Source organism: Heliconius melpomene, chromosome 9, assembly GCF_056956725.1.
Source record: "Heliconius melpomene rosina isolate 202511_hmr_F chromosome 9, ASM5695672v1, whole genome shotgun sequence".
NCBI classification, from domain to species: Eukaryota; Metazoa; Arthropoda; class Insecta; order Lepidoptera; family Nymphalidae; genus Heliconius; species Heliconius melpomene.
In genome coordinates this window covers 2,818,308-2,834,344 of record NC_140397.1, presented here as the reverse complement: position 1 = coordinate 2,834,344, position 16,037 = coordinate 2,818,308, and the positions used below count along the sequence as shown (strand labels likewise).

General features: G+C 33.3%; 2 non-coding genes across 2 annotated transcripts; one reads left to right on the top strand and one right to left on the bottom strand.

Annotated features, from left to right (window-relative positions):
- Positions 1 to 5,628: 5,628 nt before the first annotated feature.
- Positions 5,629 to 5,700, bottom strand: TRNAA-UGC (transfer RNA alanine (anticodon UGC)). The gene has a single exon. It is a non-coding gene; the product is annotated as a tRNA-Ala (tRNA).
- A 963-nt stretch (positions 5,701 to 6,663) lies between these two features.
- Positions 6,664 to 6,735, top strand: TRNAA-UGC (transfer RNA alanine (anticodon UGC)). Its single transcript has one exon. It is a non-coding gene; the product is annotated as a tRNA-Ala (tRNA).
- Positions 6,736 to 16,037: the final 9,302 nt, after the last annotated feature.

The following is a 16,037-nucleotide window of genomic DNA, read 5'->3' as shown; positions in this document are numbered from 1 at the left end:
CGCCAATATCACGTTGTATGGAGAACACAGGAAGTAGATTGTACGGTTAAAAGAAATTATTTTAAAAACAACTGTTTTCTCAGATATAACAAATACCATATTTCAAAATCCATTCACATTAATGCAAGGTGCGTTCCTAATTAGCAATTAACGAATACAATTGCTCGATTTGTCCGAGATGCCTCTAAGGCCAGGAATGGGTATTTTTTCAGCACCATTTCGTCACGGACACACGGAAACATTAATTTATTTCTTATCGGTAATAAATATATAATCATTAAACAATATATAATAAGGATCGGTTGCGAAAAAACAGAAAATTGTTTTAAACGTTCCGTGAATGATTGCGATAACAAAATTATATAGACTCATATACGCGTATCTACAGTACTGTAAGTGCATTGTTTATAAAGAACAATATTAATTTTTAACCGACTTCTGTAAGAAAAGGAGGTTATCAATTCGACTGTATTTTTTTACTCTTTTGTTCAGTAAGAGCTAGGAATAGAGTTTGTTGTGACTTTTTATATATTCCGAGTGAATAAATGGAGATTAGCATTAAATTCCTCCACTCAACACTCGTCTCCAGAATTCAGCGGAAAGTGGGAAATGGGGTGTCTTCTTTTATCTCTACGTTCCCTCTGCCTACTCGCTATATGCGGGATACAGCGTGAAACTAAAATAATCGATTTAAGATTAAATAGCAACTTAAATGTTTTTCTCCGCCTACTATACAAGATGAGGGTGATATTTGAAGATAAGAAAAACAATCGTTTAAACATTCATGTACTAACAAATAATTATTATTTGAAGTGCAGCCTTAATTAAAAGGGAAAGCCTAAATTTTTCTCAATCTCCCCGCGATCCAATAAAGAAATGCAAATGAGGTGCGGCCAAGAATTATGGCCCTACGAAATAGTGATGTGCCTGGGAGATCATGGACATGCCATTTCGATTTTTTATCCGTAATATATGGGTGCTTTTTTATTAATTATTATTTTTAACGGTAAATTAACTAAAAGAAAATATATATTAATCTAGGGGACAAAGTTAATGTAAGTTTTTAATATTAAAATTTAAACATTAACATACTTAACTGAACGCAATTGATTGTAGTAACCGACTTAAATAGAAGTACATTTCTTTAAATACGTTAGCCAAAGATGCTGACGGAAATAAAAACATTATTAACTAATATCATATTAGCGTAAATAAATAAATGTTTTGAAAGTGATTTTTTACAGAAATTTTGGTTTAAACAATAAAAAAAAATCATTTTATCGAAAAAAACATCCCCTATAATTTCACCTTCCCTTTACCCCAGGAGGATAGTATAAAAGTTTTTATTGCTAATTCTCGCGTTGCAGGGCGCCACCACCACCACCACGCTGTTGTCAATCTGCTGTAAATGAACTTGGAGATCACTTCTACATTTGTTTTACTGTCGATGCTCGTTTGATTGCGGTAACTTTTGTTTTTTCTACGTTTTATGCTCTATTTTCTCTTTTTTTTATGATATCCGTAAATTTCATGTTTTTATTTTCAGTGGGTTAAGCTATAAAGGTATGAATGAAATATGAATGACAAGTGCGTTATTCCAAATATAATTTTTCCATATATATAGGTTTAATTTGCTTGAGTACTTATTTAAACTTGTTTCAACTTTTGACTTATGCAACAAAATGTCCTTTTATATGTCTTTTTGTTAATTTTTGGATGAAGAGGAGAGAAAAGAAGAAAGAGATCATTGTAAGTCAATTTTTCTTAGGTCTTCTTCAGGTCCCACTGTAGCCATGACGAGGAAGCCTTGTGGAGCACTTTAACTTAAAAATTCTCGACCTAGTAATTTTTCTCAATATAATACTTTAAAAAATTATACAAAATAAGGTTATAATTGATCGAAGGTGACATACTACCCAATAAGCCACCACGTCTCCAATTTAGTATTTATTAAAATATAAATGAATGAATTATCTTTATTTTATTTTTTTAACCTGGATTTGTAATTAGTTACAGTATGCAAATATTATATTAAAATGTTAATGAAGTCATACAAAATGATTTTATTCACTGTAGAGTTTACACAGATGGTTTTCTATCTCGTCATGGCAAGGTAGAGGGAACTTGCGTACCTAGTCTTAAAACACTACATTCTCATTAAGATACTTCCATTCTCCACTTTCTGTCGAATTCTTGAAGCATTGTGTGTTGAGTGGCGGAATTCAACCTTGCGCTTTGCTTCGTTACCAGAGAATTACATAGCTACTTTGTATTATTAAAGGATAAAAGAAAATAAAAATAGTAGAAGTAACTTGAAATATTAAATTAATTTGAAATATGAGAAAATGTATTCATTTTGTTGCAGTGGGACGGGAACGGGAACGTACGGTTCCGTACGTAGGTTCGATCTCGACCTTAGAAAATATTATCTTCGATTCGAAAAGATAGACGACGGCGTTAAGTACCGTTAACCAACTTACAATATATAATAATTCAGGTTCAAATTGGAGCTCGGAATGTCTCTTACACGAGATCTTTGTGTCTGGTTGTCTACACTGATATGCAAAAAAAAAGTGAACCTGTAAAAGAATGAGAAAATTCTTCCACATTATACATTTTAAATAGCACAACCGCATAGGAAACCAGTCGAAGCTAGTGCAAAGTGCCAGTTTTCAATATAAATCTCCTTACCTACGTGATTTCATCATTGATTCTAGCCAATATTTGAAAAATGCTATATTTGAAAAAGCATTTCAGCATTGGAAACATGGGTGAGACTTACAACAGGAGTTGATTTAAAAAAAATTCTAAACTGCACATTTACTATATATGATAGTAGGGTAGGCCGAGAGAGCTTACTGTCAAGACACTCCGTTCTCCACTTTTCACTCGAATTCGAAACGTGCCTGAAACCTTTCTACCAAGGCAGGGAATTGTAAATAATTAATTCCCACTAGGAATTAGAGATCGAACCCAGAACCGTCGTGTTTTTAGTCACACGATTTCCCACTGCAGCACGAAGACCTCTAAAATTATCTCATTTATATAAAAATAGCGTAACTCAACGCCCCACCTCTCAGAGCAGAGAAATGAAACCATATCACTAAATGCTCTTTTGAATAATATTAAATAATAAAATTATTCCTATCATTTAAAATGGCCTTATAAATTGTGGATTATGTTATAATCAAATAGCACTAGTGTATTAAATCATGGAGTTGTCAAAGGGAGCGAGATCCGTTGCTGATGGCATTCCTCGTTGCCCATAAAAATATCTTCACGCGTTAGATGAAGTATTTAACCCTATTAGAAGAGATGTACAGAAATGATGTATAGGATAATACTGGCAAATTCTCATAGAATAGATTCCTGTGGTATTTTATATTAAAAACAAATTAGTTATTATTTTTTTCTTTATAATATATAAAAAAAAAACATGTGTAAAAATTGTATTTTTAATATTTGTTTAGGATTTTGAGTACACGGCAAAATTGTATAAGTTTATGGGTTTATATTTTTCTACAAACAAATGTGAAATAATATACTAATCAGCTTTTTTAACACTTATGTTGATACGGCTTACGTAGTCACGTGGCTTGGAAGTGTTTAGATTTTTTTCAGCATCACGCTTTATCCCGCATGCGGTGGGGTAGGCACGGGGCGCCTAGTGTTAAGGCATTGTGCTTTTAGCCGAATTCTGGAGGCATTGCGTGTTGAGTGACGAAACTAAACGCCGCACTTTTCTTCGACACCAGAGCGAAGAAATCAACATAATAAATATTCATTTCGTTGTGTGAGAATCGAAACCACAACCACGACTGGCATCCCAAATTAAGTATTATAATTTACCTGTCTAATTCGTCTTAACTTCATTAAAACGTGATCCTTTAAGGAAGTTATTCAACGTAGTATTGACTTCCCTAAGTATATCTATATATATCTATATCTAACTTTACATATCTACCTTTATCTATCCCGCTATAAAGGGGCACGTAGCGCGACGTGACCGGCATGACGGCACCCTGTCACAGATACCTACGAAAAACAAGATGGAAATACGGAAAATTATTTCGGAAATAAAATTTCTTCTCACAGCTTTAGAATGTTAAGTTTTACGGAATTATTTGTAAATTGACTTTGTTTTTTTGTTTTTAAATGGAAAGAAGTTGTTATAATATAATGTAGAGCCAAATTATTAATACTGAAATTGAATTATTTTCAGCAATTGTGTCGAATTTAATATCCTCCTTCTCCTCTTCATTAGGAAAAAAAACCACCTTTTTACATTTTCTAAAATGATTTTTTTAGTGAACTGTGTAAATTTGGTGAATTATAAGTGTATTTGAATTTATTTTTTATACTTGTATGTTAATATTTTTCTGTATATTTTTAATTTTTCGTGTTACAGTTGCTATTTTAGCAACTATAGACAATATTCATTACCGACAACTTCTGTCCTACAAATTATAAGAATAAAATTTTTAATCTTTTTTTAGCTTCAGACTGTATCTCGTGTGTAACAGGGTAGGCAGTGGGAGCCTAGTGGTGGTAGTGCTTCCAGCATTACCTGTTTAGTGGCGGAGCTAAACGCCCCAAGTTACCTCGGCACTCGAGGTGGAATCGAATCTACAGTCTCGTTTACATTCACATACTTGGGCACTTGCGCCATAACTAGCCTATACAATCTATATATATAAAATCGAAAGGTCACTCACTCATCACGAAATCTCAGAAACTACATGTGCTAGGAATCTCAAATTTTGCATAGGAGTTACTTATAGGACGTAGGTGCTCGCTAAGACGGGAATTTGCAATATTCGACTTCTAAAGGGTTGTTTTTGGGGTCGAAAGTTTGTATGAAACTCCGTTACTACAAATGCTAGGAGTCTCAAATTTTGCATAGACGTCACTATGACGTAGTCATGGAGACAAAAATAAATAATAACATAGTTAACACGGGTGAAACTGCGAGTGGGCCGCTAGTACTCTATAATATCAAAATAAAATTGAATATAACCACCACAAATGAGACTATAACTATCTATATTTTTTAAAACTCACCCGTAAATTTTGAATCTCCTACCTCCGAGCATGGTAATACCTCGCCGCGTAGCGCGTACGTGTCATGAATGAGGAGCTATCATTATGATGCACGGTACCGGTAGGGGATGATTAGAGGAAAGCTCGACTTACGCAACCTTTTTATATGTTCGACAGAATATAAAAAAATGTTTTTTAATATTTGTTTATATTTTTAAGTAGTTCAGTATAAAAAAGGTCCTGCGATTGTTAATGTGAAGATTTTGGATTCGACTCCCACTCGGGGAAAGAAATATTTAATATTTTCATTTCCTGGCTGTGTTCCGCTACTCAAGACGCAATGTCTCCAGAATTCAGCTGAAACAAGGAGTATCTTAAGACTTAAGTACTAGGGTCCCCGGTCCTCTTCTACCCTGCTACCCTGTTATGTACGGGATTCAACGTGAAAATAAAATAAAAGTACAATAGTAAATTAAGATTAGTACTATAATTGTCTACATAAATATACTACAAAAAAAATTCTACTATTATAAAGTAATATTTTTTTATAAGAGAAAGTAATTAAATATTTTCATGCGATAAAAAAATTGGAGATGCCGGGGATCGAACCCGGGGCCTTTCACATGCAAAGCGAACGCTCTACCACTGAGCTACATCCCCTATGACTTAATGTTAAGAACTATACATAGTACGTGTAAAGTAAGTAACTTTAGTACCGACTATTTGCAAAGTAGGTCAAAATTACGTTAAGTATGTTTATTGTCGCAGGTGCTATCTTGAAAAGGCTGGCATGGACTTATCTAGATATTGTTTTCTAAGGAGGTCTTGACTTTAGTTTAGAAATGATTTCTTTGTGTAAAGGTTTTTATTTTATTTTTATGATTAATTTTGTATTAGTAAAATTCTTCCCATTTCTACCCCCATGGCTGGGATATACTTGATTGATAGACCTCGTGGAAGAGATTCATTTAATAAAACAAGTGAAATGGTTTTTTTTTACTGTACTATATAGTGCCTAAAAGGCTAAGCTTTATATTTTTAAATTTTCAATAGTAAAGTTTTCGTGATTTTACCTAAAACCCAAAACCTGTATGTTTCATAATATAATTCTAATAAACGATAGATCAACAAAAAAAAAACAATTAGCTATAGTATTTCTCATATAGATTTCGGAAATTTCTAAATGATAATATAAAAAAAAACTTTCATCTTATGTTATTTAGTTTTTGTTAGAGGGACACTGGCCAGTTGTGTAGACATATTAAAAAAGCTGCTATAAGTGTTAAAAAATTACTTCTGTGACATGTTGACCGAAGGGGCACGAAACTCGCGATTTTTTTCTAACCAATTTATCTAAAGAAGTATGTCTAATATTTTTTTTATGTTAAATTGTTTTTATTTGTGATATAGCTAAGAATTCTGCTTATGATATATGTTACATATAAAGATATTTTATTAAATGTATTGAAATACAATCATTTAATTAAAGATAAGCAAATGAGGGCATGAAAATGGAGAGACGAGAAATAAAGGAGCCTTTCAGTCTCGTTAGTAATTTTTCATGTATATTTTGTTATTTTTACAGTTATGCATACTAATAAAATTATGGAACATTTATTCATCGGGGATGTAGCTCAGTGGTAGAGCGTTCGCTTTGCATGTGAAAGGCCTCGGGTTCGATCCCCGGCATCTCCAATTTTTTAGCATTTCCATTCAATTTCGCTTTTTATCACAAATTTACTGTTTCCCTTAGTAGTTTAGCGTTAGAAATATAATTAAATCATATAAATATTAATTAAATACAAAATATATCTATAATAGTTGAGCGAAATAGACTTGACAGGTATTTTATTTTATTTTCAATAAAGATAATATAAAAATAAACAAATGAGCATTTCTCATAAGAACATAAAATTTTACTTGCTACAATACAATATGTCCATCGCCTCGAGTAATGGCCACTTGGAGGGCAGTAATGGCGTTTGGACGTCCGGAGTGACGTCTCCGTCATAAATCAAAAGTAATCCAAGGGAGATCTTATTGGAAGATTAAGCAAATAGTAGAATGATGTTTAATATCTTTTATATAATATCTTTTATCTTTTGTGTTATCCGAGGTAGGCGGGTAGATTTTTTTTAACTGTACGCTATATAGCAGGGTAGGTAGAGGGAACCTAGTGTTAAAACACTCAGTTGTCCAGTTTGCGCCGAATTTATGCGGCATTGCGTGTTGAGTGGCGGAATTCGCTGTGCTTAATTAAAATACTAATAAATATTTCATTTTTCCGAATCGGAATCGAACTTACAGCCATCGCGTTTACAATCAAATTCCTGTACTACTGCGACAGTGTCAACGGTGGACAGATATAGAGACGTTGCGTGTTGGGTGGCGAAACTAAACGCAACAGCTTATCTAAACAAAACAGAAAACTAAATTATTCTTTTTATAAATTATTTTATATTCTTCTTGTTGTTAGAACACTATTATGTAAAATACATATTAACCTGTTTAAACTATTTTGTAATAGAATTTATTTTTTATATGAATACCGCTTAACGTGTAATTGGAATTAATAATATATGTCTAATATATATTACGTGAGATAATTAAAATATTATTACATTATGTTTTTCAGTTAAGTTCTTTAGTAAGTAGCGCGTTATATTTTACAGTTTGACGTTTAAAATATGTATAATTATATTTTTTGCAAAAATTGGTATTTTTTAAAAGCTAAAAACATGTAAATACTATCTATATATTTGCACATCTACTAAAGTCAACTACTTACTACCTACCTACAATCTACTAAAAACAACAATTTTTATTATAGTCCAAAAATACCAAATTTATCTACGCGTCGCTCCTTTTTACCTTTCGAACGTTCTCGAAATGAGAAAACTAATATAATTTTACAGCGTACATTAATGAAATATATTGTTTTACCCAACCTCTTATTGCCAATTTTCAAAAAAACCTGCCGCATCTACTCGATTTTCGTGAAGCATTAAAAATGTGAGATACCCACAAAAATTCCCATCCACGAAGAAAAACTACGAAATGGCATTTTCGTCAATGCGAATTTAATACGTTTCTGCTTACTTCTCCATCATCACGTTGTTTTTAGCCTATCTGAGGCTAAAGTTTCAAAACAAAATTGACATGTTATTTTAAATTACACTTTAACCCAAATAAATAGAACTGATTTTCTTCAAAGAACGGTAGCCATTTTATTATACCTTCAAGTTATAATATTTATTGTGGTAACAATAGAGTTGAATTTAGTTCGCTATATCAGGCGACACAGACGAACAGACAGCTTCTTACGTGTAGTTCCGACTCACTTATTTTGTCCATACTAAGAGAATGTATGCGATGAATTCGCGGGTCTACGTAAAAACAAACACGATGCAATAGGGCTGTCTAATGTTTGTTTCTATTTAAAAATTAATTGTTTCTTATCCAAAGCTTTTATGTTTGAAAGAAAAGTGTCGATTATAATAAAATGGTTGTGGGTTTGATTCTGTGTGAGAGTAATGGTTGATTTATTTTAATTTTTTTTTTATCTTCACCCAATGCTCCATATAGCGGAATAGGCAAAAGGAACCTAATGCTAAGATATTCTGTTTTCCATTTTCCACCTAATTTTCAAGGCATTGGATTGTTGTTACCAGAGCTAAGGAATGGAAATATTGAATAATGAATTCCCCTGAGTGGAGATAAAACCCACAACCATGATGGCCTCATTGGTTCGAAAGATTGAATTTCGCTTCGAGTAACTAACTCTGTCCTTCTATATAGCAACCTATTTTTGCTTCACTCAACCAAAAAATATCTTTATAATACCTGTATGTATAGAAACACTTATAAAAATCTGGTTACTACAAGTAGAAAACGAAGTGTCTTTTTTTTTTTTTTTTATGAAAAAAGGACAAGGCAAACGAGCGTTCGGGTCACCTGATGATGATCACCGCCGCCCATGACCCCGTGCAGCACCGGAGGAGCTACAGGTGCGTTGCCGGCCTTTGAGGTGGAGATAGACGCGCTTCTTGAAGGTACCCATATCGTATCATAGTCTTGATTCTCCATATCTGTCAATATATTATGTACTTGTACTTTTTTTTTTATATTTTAAAAAAATTCCATCAAACCCACATCCCTAATCGGTTTCGTCACATTCACAAGTGTGACTGAGACGTAGGTATGTAGATCCTAAGCTATTGTTCTGTCCGCTCGACGCTTTATGAATCAACCTGCACTTACCTATTAATATTTATATCGAGGACAATCAAAAGCTTTCGCTTTCTTTTTTGTATTATAAACACTCCTTAAGAGGATCTAAAATATATGTATACTTAAAGATTTAGATAATAAATAAAAACCAGCTTCACGCTGTATCCCGCACACATCAGGGAAAGCAGAGGGAACCTAGTGTTAAGACACTACGTTTCCCACTTTCTGCCGAATTCTGGAGGCATAATGTGTTAAGTGGCAGAACACAACGCCACGCTTTGCCTCGACATCAGAGCGAAGAATTATATATTTAAATAATTATTAAATTATTTATTAATTAATTTATATTAATTAATTAAAATAAATATTTTATCTCTTCGAGTTGGGATCGAACCCACAAGCAGTCGGTTTTACAGTCATACTTTGTACCCCATGCGCCTGGCCTCATAATATCTACGAGTATATCTAAATGTCAGGAGGACCGACAACCGATGAGGAAGAAAGGTCCTCGAATGGCGACCACGTCTCGGCAAAAGGAGTACAGGCCGCCCTCCAACCAGGTGGACCGACGACCTTAAAAAGACAGCGGGAACCCGCTGGATTCAAAGGGCGCAGGACCAGACGGAGTGGCGAGCATTGGGGGAGGCCTATGTCCAGCAGTGAACCTTAAAAGGCTGATGGATGGATATCTAAATGTGCGGATCGTATATCTAATTGAGAATAGAGTGATACAACACTTCTATATTTCGATGTATTGTTCTAAATCAGCAAATACGTGAGAATTGTAATAAAGCTATAAAGTAAAAAAATAACTAAGTACTTTATAAAAATTATACGTACGTTTCATAAAAATAATATATAAGACCAAACTAAGGCGAAAGTATAAGAAAGAGAGAAACTGAGAAAAACATTAAATTTATTCTGTTAATAGTAGCATTAGCCATATTAGAACTTTGTTGGAATCAAATAAAATTATGGGATGTTTGTGTAAATCAACACGTCCATATAAGGCTATCGGTATATTTAGAGACCTATTAATCGAGATTTTTTATTTTTTATCAACTTTACTCTGTATCCCGCGTATAGCAGGATAGGATACGTAAACTAGTGTTAAGACACTCCGTTCCTCACTTTCCGCCGATTTTTTCGACCGCGGAACTCAACGCCGGACGTTTGCCCTGGTGGTATAGAAATTTTAATAAATAAAAATTAATTCCCACTCGTGAGGATCGAACCTACAACCGTCGCGTTACAGTCACACCCTTGAGCCCCTGAATGTCGGCCTCATTAGTCGAGATTTATCATGAGATGACGATATCTTTAAAAATTATTGAATAAAACAAAAAACTATAACAAAGGATTTGAACCCATATCTATAAAGTATAATGGAATATTGCTCTGCGAACGTTATCAATAAACGCATTGTTTCGTAAGTTTCTTATATAGTGTCAACGACGGACGTGCCGTTGACTCTTAACTGCTATGTAGGTACATAAATAAATAAAATAAAAATATTTATTTCAGTTTCACATATTATATAGCTACATAGAAAGTAATGAATCCAACCTAGTAAGTAACTAGTATAATACTAGTACTCGTAACATGAGATAGAAAATATATAGAAAACAAATAGTAATAATAAATAACTAAATTTATGTATATAGATCAATTTAAGCTAATATAGTAGGTATATAAAAATAATAATTAATTAACAAATGTATCCATATTAATTAATCTTTTTTTTTATACATGTACATTATCGTTATTTATCTATAGGCATTCGTTTGAATTTTTTTTATTATTTTCAATATTATTTACTTTTTTTTGAGATGTTTACTAGTGAAAGAAAAATCCCATAAAAAAATTAATGTGAAGTTAGAGCCAAGTTAAATATTAAGTAGTGCGACCTTCTCGACTTCATAGACAAATCTTTAAATTTTGCTATTTTTTTTTTCATTTTATTTAATTAAAAAGTGGAGAACGGAATTATCTTAATCTTATGTTTCCAAGTTCTCTCTACATACGCTGCCGTATAATGTATTAAAATATAAATCTCATTTAATACTATAGTTTAAAAACGACGTCGATAATATAAAAAGAAATATTTTCACAAGGAATTTATTTATTCGACTTTAATCTTGGAGTTTATTAACATAAGTTTTTGCAAAGAAGAGATGAATTTTGAATGTGAGAACGTAAGAATTTTATAAAGAAAACTTCTTTTCGGTAAGCCTATGGACATCCTAAATTTAACTTAAATATTATTAAAATTATATAAATCTCAAACTTTTTAATCAGTATCATTCTCGCATTTATTACGGGTGTTATTAGATACTAGTGAACCCTACGGGGCTTCGCCCGCTTGTACAATTATTTATTTTCTTATTTCAATTACTTTCGTGATCTAATAATGTTGTAATTTAAAAGAATATACAAGCAATTCTTTATATACCTTTTCTATTAATTTAAACCTTTTGTTTTATCGCTTTATTTTTGCTTATATCGACATAATAATATATAATTGATGAGTATTCTCATTTTTGTCATCGAATTAGTGTCTTAAGGGGCAAAGATGCTGGCAGCTGTGACACAGTTTACACTAGTACGGCTGCCATCGCTCACCTCTACTAAATTGTTTTCTTGTTTTTTCCATATTCCAACATATTCCAACATTTATGACCAATATTGTAATGAAACACATACTGAATGTTAAGGGACGTTTACAAAAAAAAAAAGTGAAAATTGCATTTGAAATTCCTTTCTATCTCAGATATTAGCTTGAACAAACGCACAGACAAACAGACAAAAATTTTAAAAATCAATAATAAAAGCTACTAATAACATTTTTCCTTATATACCTTTACAGGCATCGGAAAATCACGGAAAATTTATCATCATTCGTGATGATAAATTTTCAGTTTTATAAATAAAGCTTAAAAGTTAAGTTTACATTTTTTGCATTATTAAATACACGAAAATCTAAAAGAGAGTATACGTTGGACTCTCCGCCTTCTCCGCCGAGTAAAAAAAAATGATTCAACAAACATTCATCCCAGTGTAAAACAGCCCTTACAATCATTATCAGCCGATTCAAAGTAATTATAATAAATCCAAGGAGGAAAGCGAAGTTTTTGCGTTTCGGCCGTCTCCTCATCCTCATATATGGTGGATAGGTGCGAGTGACGGGCGGTTCCTTTAACTTCGATGTATTGGCTTAATCGATCTTATTCTGTACTAATTAATATAAGATCTATAAGGATACTAATGCTGGCGTTTTTGCATACGATGCCAATGAGATCTGGATCATTTTCTGATATATTTAGATGTGGCTTGACAAATTTTGTTTAATGATACTGTCATAGAGTAAGGTTGTTTTTTTTTAAATTTTCGTGATTTTTTTTTGGTTTCAGGGTGTATCTCGCACATAGTAGGAATCGAATCCACTATCTGCCGCCTATACTGTCACACACGCCATAGGCTCTTATATATATGATAATGATTTTACATACCTATCTATTATAATATCATCCAGGTATGGCAAATGGTAAGCCCAAGTGGAATAATTCTTCAGACAATCACTCCATTATCATGATGGCTTCTCTAGTGTTAGTTGGCCTTCGCTGAAAAACACAATTATTGATTGATTATTTATTACCTTAAGAATGCTTGTCATGGCAAATGGTAGAAAAAAAATAAATAATTTGAATTTCATAGAATGCATTATAGTATGTAATTGTAATTTTGTATTTTCTGTTCTGCTTTAAACCACTTATTGAATAATTAAATTTCAATAATGCAGCATCTGTTAAGTCTTTTAAAATGTAATGATAAGCTAACACTTCAGAGTCCCAGTCCTAGGGTGGATATTTCCTGCTTAACCTGTGACTCACGGTGAATCTGATAAATGCTAATATAGTTTCTTCTAAAGGCAACTGGAAATATGTATTAATATGTTTTAAGATTAAAGATTGATAATATCTTTCACTATGAAAACAATAAATAAATATTATTTTTGTAGAATTCATAAATTTTAAATTTTGTAAATATTTCGACGTTCAAAGCACATAATAAGAAATCTCCAAATTTTCACACCTATCCGTCACAACCCGCGATCGACCAGCTTATATAATATTCCTTAGTTTTCATTATTCCACTTTTTGCGAGAACAAAGGCTGCACCGAAGCGAACGCGCCTGGCATCCGAGACATCTGAGACATCGATTCTGTATCGATACGAAGGAATCCATCCATAACATTGTCATATACGAGTAATTGTATATAATTGGTATTTCTCAAGAACAATGAGTTAAAATTACCCTTTGAGTGAAATAATTACAGTATTTTTTGCTCTCGCTTGAACGCTTTGACAAGAGCCGGTGCTTTTCGATCGACCGATCGGCTATAGCTTATATTTCAATTGAAAACCTTAACGACAACTGGTTTTAGGCTATGTAACATAAATGGGTGATCGAAAGTAATTAAATATTGTATTTTTTAGTAATAGGTATGCAGAATACCGCTGGTTTCTTCGTATTTCTGTATAACATTCTTGAAATTTAACATATTAGTAAAATACATCTGTCAGTATTCTTATAAATAACAGAAATAGAATTCGTTGAATTGAACGCAATTGTAGAAATGTTTAGTGATATTAGTTATATTTATTGTAATATCCGTATATGGCACTCGGGTAAATTAATTATTATTTATTTCTTCGCTCTGGTAATGAGGCATACAGCGTCGTAGAGTTTGGCCACTCCACTAGCAAAGCCACGAAAATTCGGCGGAAAGTGGGGAACGGAGTTAATATAGACTAAGCCGGGGAATCTAGTTTTAAGACATAAACTAGAAGTGGGATAAAGCCTACCCTGCTGGGTGCAGGATACAGCGTGAAGCTGATTTTTTTTTAAATATACAGAAATGTAGTTCTCTTACATGTACAATTTTATTATCAAGCATCAATAAAGTATGCGGATTAGGCAGAGATTGCTTATATATATGTCGGAAATAAAAAGGCGTAATAGACATTAAAAATAAACTAGTAGAACCTCCGACCATGTCCTGGCCTTTGGTTCTACTCGAAATACTAAATTAAATAAATAAGTAAATCTAAAACAAATAAATAAACCAAATAATAACTGGAAACATAGTAAATTACAAGGAAAATAATAACAACATTATCTTATTCTTTAAATGATGGCTTGGAACAGTGCCTGGGACTTGTGACCCCAGGAGTAGGCTTAAGGGATCCCTTTCCGATATATCAACACTCGCCTTTCACTGCTCCAGTCCAGTATAATTACGAATAGGTCTTAACAACATTCATAATTAAAATAGTCGAGGTTAACCAGCGGTGAAGCACGAGTAGTGCTCCGAGCCGTGGCAGAGCCTCGACTGGGCGTACAACACCCGCACGGCCTTTTATAAGTTAACAATGACATTGACAACGGTGACGCGCCCAAAGTGGCGCCACCGGAAGCTGACAAATACAGAACCATCAATTCAATAATTACAGCATTTTATTAACTCTTAAATGTTCTAATTTTACTCCTTAAAACATCTTTTGTAATTAATTAACTAATTATGAATTTATTCTTAATATTGAAATAAATTGTCACCAGCCGACACGGCCATTCTGCAATAAGGTCGCCCCTGACCTTTATCATAATAAATTAATAAATATTGAAAACCTTCAAGTAGCATGTAAACTTTGGAGGCCCCTGTCCTCTACACAATTACTACCACTTAAACGCTGTCACCGTTGCAGTTAAAATAAAATATTAAATAAATATAATAAACAAATTTTGGAGGCCCCTGTCCTCAACAAAATTCGTCACAAACACACACAAATTTTGGAGGCCCCTGTCCTCAACAAAATTGTTCGCACACAAATTTTGGAGGCCCCTGTCCTCAACAAAATTGTTCACACACACAAATTTTGGAGGCCCCTGTCCTCAACAAAATTGTTCACACATAAATTTTGGAGGCCCCTGTCCTCAACAAAATTGTTCACACACAAATTTTGGAGGCCCCTGTCCTCAACAAAATTGTTCACACACACAAATTTTGGAGGCCCCTGTCCTCAACAAAATTGTTCACACACAAATTTTGGAGGCCCCTGTCCTCAACAAAATTGTTCACACACACAAATTTTGGAGGCCCCTGTCCTCAACAAAATTATTAAAACTCAACAACCTTTTTTTTTTTAATTTATTTTTTATAAAACAAAAATAACAATAATAATGAACATAGTCAAACAACTTTCTTATGAGCAAAAACTTATAAACAAAAAGTCATTTGTATTGATAGAATGATTAACATTTTATGTTGAAGTTTGATAAGTAGGTTCAGGTGGGTCCTTCATCTGTCACCTCTCCCGATGCCGACACGGAATCCTGCACCATCACTCTCTCACCTGGTTTGGGCGCCAATCGCAGTTGTTCATGAGAAACCTCCGTCAGTTCTCCTCCTCCAGACATACCCTCTACTTCACGTAACATTTTTCAGATTTCATATGCATCAGGGCACCTAAGTTCTAATCCAATTTGAGTACTAGGTCCCGCTCTGAACAAAACTATTTCGTCTATTTTGAAATCCTTCCACGTTAGCTTCTCCTCTGTCGAACCCTAATTTATTCTCAGCACTTCCAGTACCAATCCTCCTTCCAATACAATCATCCCCGTCCGTCCGACTCAGTGAATCAGCCAGATCCCCTTCAGGACCAACATTTGCAGTTCTATGCCTAGAACAGTCAATTGCCAACGAAAG